This window comes from Physeter macrocephalus, chromosome 14 (assembly GCF_002837175.3).
Source record: "Physeter macrocephalus isolate SW-GA chromosome 14, ASM283717v5, whole genome shotgun sequence".
NCBI lineage: Eukaryota > Metazoa > Chordata > Mammalia > Artiodactyla > Physeteridae > Physeter > Physeter macrocephalus.
The window spans coordinates 66,740,810-66,748,482 of record NC_041227.1 but is presented as its reverse complement, the minus strand read 5'-3'; the positions used below and the strand labels follow the sequence as shown (position 1 = coordinate 66,748,482).

The 7,673-nt window shown below is 42.6% G+C and overlaps 1 protein-coding gene across 2 annotated transcripts in view; it reads left to right on the top strand.

Annotated features, from left to right (window-relative positions):
- NSMCE1 (NSE1 homolog, SMC5-SMC6 complex component) overlaps positions 1–7,673 on the top strand; it is a 36,134-nt gene that overhangs the window by 8,426 nt on the left and 20,035 nt on the right. The window lies entirely within an intron of this gene.

Here is a 7,673-nt window from a genome sequence, read left to right as displayed (position 1 = left end):
GGGGCACGAACCCGCGTCCCCTGCATCGGCAGGCGGACTCTCAGCCACTGCGCCACCAGGGAAGCCCCAAGAGGATCCATTTTGATAGATCAGTGAAATCAGTATTGGTAGATCTTATTGAGTGAGTGTCAGTATGGGTAGATCTTGTTGAGTGAAAAAGAAAGTTGATAAATTATACCTATTGTATGATGTCATTGTGCTAAGTGTTTTTGTAAAACTTCACGATCTTTATTTTTCATGAATACATACATCTGTGTGTAAAAATATAAAAGTGGATTCTAGAAGGATGTGCAGTACACCGTAAGGTGCTTGCCTTTGGGGAGAGGAGGAGTGGGATCGTTTTGTCACTAGAAATCAAAGGATACTTCATCGTTACCCTGTTTTGTTCTTTTATTTAAAAAAAGACTTAAAGTAAACATGGCATTGTCAGCATAGTCTAATGGTTGTCCTTCTGATTGATTAACAGGAATTTAAGTATTTGTTTTTTATTCTATGTTTTTGTCTTTCTGTATTTTTAATTTTCAAAAGAAGTAGTCAGCTAAGTCGAGAGGGGTGGGGAAAGGTGTGGGAGGGGCCCTGGGTGCACTGGTGAAGGGACCCAAGACGAGGTGACACATTTCGAGAACTGCAGTCTGTGGCCTGACAGAGGCAGAAGCCAGATCCCTAGGAACTGAGGGGGGAAGGGCAGTAAGAGGGAAGACAGTGAGTAGAGAAGCAGTTTCTTCCTGATTTGCAGAAGAAGGAAGACTTCAGAGGGTGGCATTTAGAGAAGAGGCAGGGTTTGAAGCGGCGGCTCCAGTGAGGTGTTCACGGGAAATTCTGGGAGCTGCATGGTGCGCGTCAACAAATTAAAAGCTTGGAGGCGCTACAGGAAGGGGTCCTTTTCAACTCTGTTGAATCTTCTGTGTCCAAACTTAACTGACCTACAAACCTTGGGAAACTCTGGACAAGAACATACGCTGTGTGGGAAGAGAACAGGTTCTTGTGGTACGTAGGTTTACAGGTTATGAAGAACTCATAATTGTACACCATAGTAGTGGGGTTTTTTTAAAAAATTTAATTCTGTGGACATTGCAGACTTCTAGAAGGATTTGAAGCAGGAGAGTGACATAATTATTGCTGTGTTTGAGACTCTCCTTCTGGTGAAAATATGTTTGCTCTAATTACCTGTACTGTGGTGGATTGGGGTCTTTGGTGAGAGAGAGCCTCCTTTATGGAAAGGGAATATTACATCTGTCAAGCTACCTTCTCTTGCTCTTTAAAAAAACACAGCAGGACTTTAAACCTGGCCCACAATGTCCTTTAGTGATGGGCAGAATCATGCTTTTCTTAATTTTACCTACGTGACAGTTCCTTTTCCCTTTTAGTTTCTCATGTAAGTCCTGAGTGTGAGCTTTATTGTTGAGGGGGAAGTTGCAGAGCTCACTGCAGGGAGCTATATGATGCCTAAGTATTAAGAATGAAAGTGTTTTTGCCTTTATTTGGCCTTTAAAGTTGTCATGACCTAATTTAGGAAAGTCCTGTAAAATGTGTCTAGGAATTGATTTATTCTTCACACTTTATGTACCATTTCTGTGCATCAAGATATGGTTATGGCTAGGGTAGTCAGGATAGAACTATAGGTGTTTTCTCCCATCCTTCATTAAAAAAAAAAAAAAGAGAGAAAAGCTTTTTTCCAAGTGTTCATGTTATTTGAGGGATTTTTAAATTGAGGGATGATGGAATGAAATTATTTAAAATTAAGTAAAAACTTGTAAGACCAATATTATTAATCTCCTATCTTTTGAAGAAATTCCTAGGAAATTCTCCTTTTACCAGCTAGAAAAATATTTAGGTTCTCAGAGAATGATGAAACAAAAGAGTATTTGAAACTGCAAGTTTCAGTTTCCCAGAGCATTTGTCCCTTTCATTAAAGCACTTCCTATTCTGGGCTCTTGCTTGGGCTCTCCTTTTACTGTCATTAGGGGAAGACCAACTTCCCACATCTCTGGCTAGCGAAGAATTTAGATTTTTTTTCTGATGTCCTGGTATAAAGCCTTGGCCTTTCTTCCTGGCATTGGAGCACCTTAGATTTTGAACCAGGGCTTGTGTACGAGCATGTGGCCATCCAGCACCATTTCCTGAGACTCTCCAGTGGACCAGGCCTCTGTGCAAGAGATAAACTTGACACAGAGATAAACTTTTGCTTTGCCTTGGGTTTCGTGAGTCAGACATGGAATCAGACACGGAATCAGACGATTCCAGTATAAGCCCCCTTGATGGGAGTAGGTATAGAAGGCCTGGGGAGTGGTGGTTAAGAAGACTTGGATTTGAGGATTTCCACTTTAGACCAAGATAGAGTAACAGGGACTAATTTACCTTCCTGTCTGAAACAATCAAAAAATGGACAAAAACGTGCAACACCGGACATTAGTCAGTGAAGGACAGTGATCTCTTGAGAGGTAGGCATGAGGGTTTTTCCCTCTTGACACCAAATATGCATTTTTTTCCCCAGCACTACCTCCCCAGTTCTCTGGACACCAGCTTGGGTGTCCAAGAACTCAATTCAGTTCTGACACTACCTACCTGGAGTTAGAGTCAGATTCCACCAGTGAGGGGCTTAGTCCCACGAGACTGCCCCTACTTACGATGCCAGTCTCAAGTCCTGGGCCACCCATACTTCTGACTGGCTATAAATCAGGGTTCTCATGATGCCCTCCTCAGGTTCAATACATTGGTAGAATGGCTCATGGAACTCAAGAAAACACTTTACTTGCATTTGCTGGTTAACTGTAAAGGATACAACTCAAGAACAGCCATATGGATAAGATGCATAGGGCAGGCTGTTGGGGGCAGGGGTGGTTTGGAGCCTCCGTGCCCTCTCTGGGTGCTCCACCCTCCTAACACCTGGATGTGTTCACCATCCCGGAAGCTCTCCAGATCTCAACATTTAGGGATTTTTTTAATGGAGGTTTTATCACATAGTCATGATTGATTAAATCATTGGCCATTGGTGATTAGCTCAGTCTCCTCTGCCCAGAGTTGTGGGATGGGGCCGAAAGTTCCAGGCATGTAATCAAGGCTTGGTCTTTCTGGCAACCAGCCCCCATCCTGAAGTTATTTAGGGACCTGCCAAGAGTCATCTCATTAGAACAAAAGACATGCCTATCACCTTATCACTCAGGAAATTCCAAGTGTTTTAGGAGCTCTGTGCCAGGAACCAGGGACAAAGAGCAAGTATCTTTCTTTCTTTTTTTTTTTTTTTAAACATCTTTATTGGAGTGTAATTGCTTTACAGTGGTGTGTTAGTTTCTGCTTTATAACAAAGTGAATCAGTTATACATATACATATGTCCCCATATCTCTTCCCTCTTGCGTCTCCCTTCCTCCCACCCGCAAGTATCTTTCTTATACCACAGGGAGAATTGGGGTGAGCCCTACAGTTGCCTCCGCTCACTGCTGTGAGAGCACTTTCAGGCCATGGCACAGGGGAAACCAGGCAGAGCTAGACAGACACTCTGAGTTGAGGGGATGGAGCTGAGAGTTCAAGGAGATGAAAGCAGCTAGGGTTTGTAGGACAGAGAACTGTACTGGAGAAGAGAGATGCACAGAGAGAAAAGTAGAGATCTGTAGAGTACCCCTCCACCCCCATCAAGGATCCAGCTGAGATGTGATCAGCAAGGGAACTACCTGAGGCTAAGGAAAGAACCAGTTGAAAGAAAGAATTAGGGAAACAATGTGGCATGTTTACACGGGGCTGGGAGCAGTGCCTATTCCAGGCCCAAATGGCTTCCCTGGTGAATTCTACCAAACATTCAAGGAAGAAGTTATACCAATTCCACCCTCACTCTTCCAGAAAATTGAAGGGAAGGGAACGCTTCCCGACTCATTCTATTAGGCTTGCGTTATCCTGATACTAAAACCAAAGACATTGCAAGGAGAGAAGACTAAAGACCAAGATCCCTCATGAATGTAGATGCTAAAATTCTAAACACAATTTTTGCCAGTCTCATTCAGCAATATATAAAAAGGCTGATGTAATATGACCAAGTGGGGTTTACCCCAAGAATGCAGGGCTGGTTTAGCATTTGAAAATCAATCAATGTAATTCACCACATTAACAAACTAAAAAAGCAAAACCATATGATCATCTCAGTAGGTGCAGAAGAAGCATTTGACAAGATCCAACATCTACCCTGGCATGATGAAGCAGAAGATTCTTACAGAAAACTAAAGAGATCCTCAGGAGCAGGATGTAAGCAAGATAAACAGGACCTCAGGCCTTAGAGCAGGAGAGAGGAGTCAACAACTGTCTGCACAGAGTTGAAAAATCCAACATCTATTTCTAATTAAAAAAAAACAACAACCCTCAGCAAGTAGGAAAAGAAGGGAACTTCCTTAACCCAATAAAGGGGATCTATGTAAAACTACAGCTAACATATTTAATTGTGAGAGACTGAATACTTTTCCCCTAATATCAGGAGCAAGACAGGAACGTCCATTCTCATCATTTCTGTTCACCATTGTACTAGAGGTTCTAGCCAGTGCACTCAGGCAAGGGAAAAAAAAAAATTCCACATTGGAAAGGAAGACTTACGTCTGTGTCTATTCACAGACATGATCATTGTAGAAAATGTGATGGAATCTTTGAAAAAGCTACTAGAACTAATAAGTGGGTTTAGTGAAGTTGCAGGATACAAGATATACAACAATCAGTTGCATTTCTGTGTGTTAGCAGTGAATCATCAGAAACTGAAAAATTTTTTAAAACACCATTTATAATAGCATCAAAAATATGAAGTACTTAGGAATAAATCTGACAAAAATTTGTAAGGCCTGTAAACTGAAAACCACAAAATATTGCTGAGAGAAATTAAGGAAGATCTAAATAGATGGAGAGACATGCCATGTTCATGGACTGGAAAATTCAGTATTGCTAAGATACCAGTTTTCCCCAAATGATTTATAGATTCAACTCAATTTCAGTCAAATTGAAACCGCTAGGTGGTGTTTCGGGGAGGGCTCCGAGGAGCTCCGGTTCTTTATGTCTCAGTGTGGAAAGAATTCAGTGAGAGGCAAAGTGATAGATAAGAAGTGATTTATTAGAATAGGACGCTTGTGAGGTTACAAGTAGCGGATGGGCAAGAGGGTGCCTTGCGCCGAGAGCTTAGTGGGCCACAGTTTTATAATCAAAAGAAAAGTGCGGAGGGGGTAAAGGCCACCCTCTTCCTCATTCTAGAGGAGACGTCAGGCTTCCATCATCAGCTTCTCCTACAGGTTGGCCAGGGGAGTTTTCTTGTCCCTACTTGGTCAAGCGAGGACTGTCGTGGCACTGTGGAAATGAGCAAAAAGGCAGTAACATATGCTAAAAATGCTAAATCATCAGGTTTTGGCATAATGTCGCCTTTTATATTTTTGTTTTTAGTACATGCAGAGGAGTGTGTCCTAGGAATCATTAACTTACTGAGTCAGGATATGGGTAGGAGGTGGGTCTCATGCCGCCATTGTTTTATTGTTTGGGGGTGTGTCTCATACTTCTGTTGCATGGTTTTGTTGCTAAGCAAGTCTGCTTTCTTGAGTCATCATTAACTTACAGAGGTCACCAATACTTTTTTCTTTACTTACAATCCCCTAGCGGGATTAACTATTTAATTACAGTAAGTCCCCTACATACAAACGAGTTCCGTTCCAAGAGCGCATTCTTAAGTCCAATTTGTTCGTAAGTCCAGCAAAGTTAGCCTAGGTACCCAACTAACACAATCAGCTATATAGTACTGTACTACAGGTCTATAATACTTTTCACACAAATAGTACTTGAAAAACAAACACAAAAAATAAAGAAAACATTTTTAATCTTAAGTACAGTACCTTGAATAGTACAGCAGTGCACTACAACAGCTGGCATACAGGGGCTGGTATCAAGTGAACAGGCAAGAAGAGTTACTGACTGGAGGAGGGGGAGGAGGTGGAAGATGGTAGAGCTGAAGGATCGTCAGCAATAGGAGACGGAGGGCAGGCTGCAATTTCACTCACGCCTGACGTTGATGGCACAGTTCTGGTTCCTTGCTGGGTTCAATTCTATCTACCCACTTGAAAAACCGATCCGGTGATGTCTGGGTAGTAGATCCTTTTTTCTTCTCATGGATGACACGGTAGCACTGGATTGCATGCTGAACGGCTGCTGAACCTTCGTGTACCGTGCTACGTTTGGGTCCTGTGCCTCAAAAACTAACAGTGCCTCCTCAAATAAAGAAAACCCCCTTGTCATTTCCTGTGTCGTGAATCTCATCAATTCTTCAGTTACTTCTTCTTCCTCTTGTCTCTCTTCATCCTTTCTCTGGGCACGTTCGCATCTTTGAAAGTTCACAACTTGAAGGTTTGTATGTAGGGGGCTTACTGTACCTACTTTGTCCCTTTACTCTGTCCCTGTCAAAATCCCAGCAGGGTTTTTTTGTAGAAATTGACAAGCTGATTCCAAAATTCACATGGAAATGCAAAGAACCAAGAAGAGCCAAAACTATTTTGAAGAGGGAATCAAACTTGGAGGATTAACTCTGATTAATTAGGCTAATTAAGATTACCTGATTTTAAGACTTATTATATAGCTGCCATATCAAGGCAGTGTAGTATTGGCATAAAGAAAGATACACAGGGGCTTCCCCCGGTGGCGCAGTGGTTAAGAATCCGCCTGCCAATGCCGGGGACATGGGTTCGATCCCTGGTCCGGGAAGATCCCACATGCCGCGGAACATCTAGGCCCATGTGCCACAACTACTGAGCCTACGCTCTAGAGCCCGCGAGCCACAACTACTGAGCCTACGTGCCACAACTACTGAAGCCCGCGCGCGCCTAGAGCCCGTGCTCCGCAACAAGAGAAGCAACCGCAACGAGAAGCCCGCGCACCGCAACCAAGGGTAACCCCTGCTTGCCGCAACTAGAAAAAGCCTGAGGACGGCGATGAAAACCCAACGTAGCCAAAAATAATTAAATAAATTAAAAAAAAAAAAAAAAAGATACCCAGGTCAGTGGAATAGAATAGAGAGTCTAGGAATAGACCCACACATAGATGGACAGCTGATTGTTGACGGACATGCGAAGTTAACTCAGTGAAGATAGTCTTTTCAAAAAATGATGCTGAAATAATTGGATATCCATATTCAAAAAAATGAACCCGAGCCATACTTTGCACCATATACAAAAGTTAACTCAAGATGAATCATATACCTAAACATAAAACTTAAAACTGTCACACTTCTAGAAGAAAATATAGGAAGAAACCTTTGTGACCTAGGATTAGGCAAAGATTTCTTAGATATGATCCATAAGAGAACAAATCAATAATTGCACTTCAAAATTTTTAAATTCTGCCCTTTAAAATATACCACTTAGAGAATGAAAAGACAAGCCAAATACTGGGAGAAAATATTTGCAAATCACACATCTGATCAAGGATTTGTAACCAGAACATACAGAGGACTCAAAAAACTCGACAATCAGAAAACATACAACCCAATTAAAAAAGGGACAAAAGACTTGAACAAACACTTCACCAAAGAAGTTATGTGGGGCTTCCCTGGTGGCGCAGCGGTTGCGCGTCCGCCTGCCGATGCAGGGGAACCGAGTTCGCGCCCCGGTCTGGGAGGATCCCACATGCCGCGGAGCGGCTGGGCCCGTGAGCCATGGCCGCTGAGCCT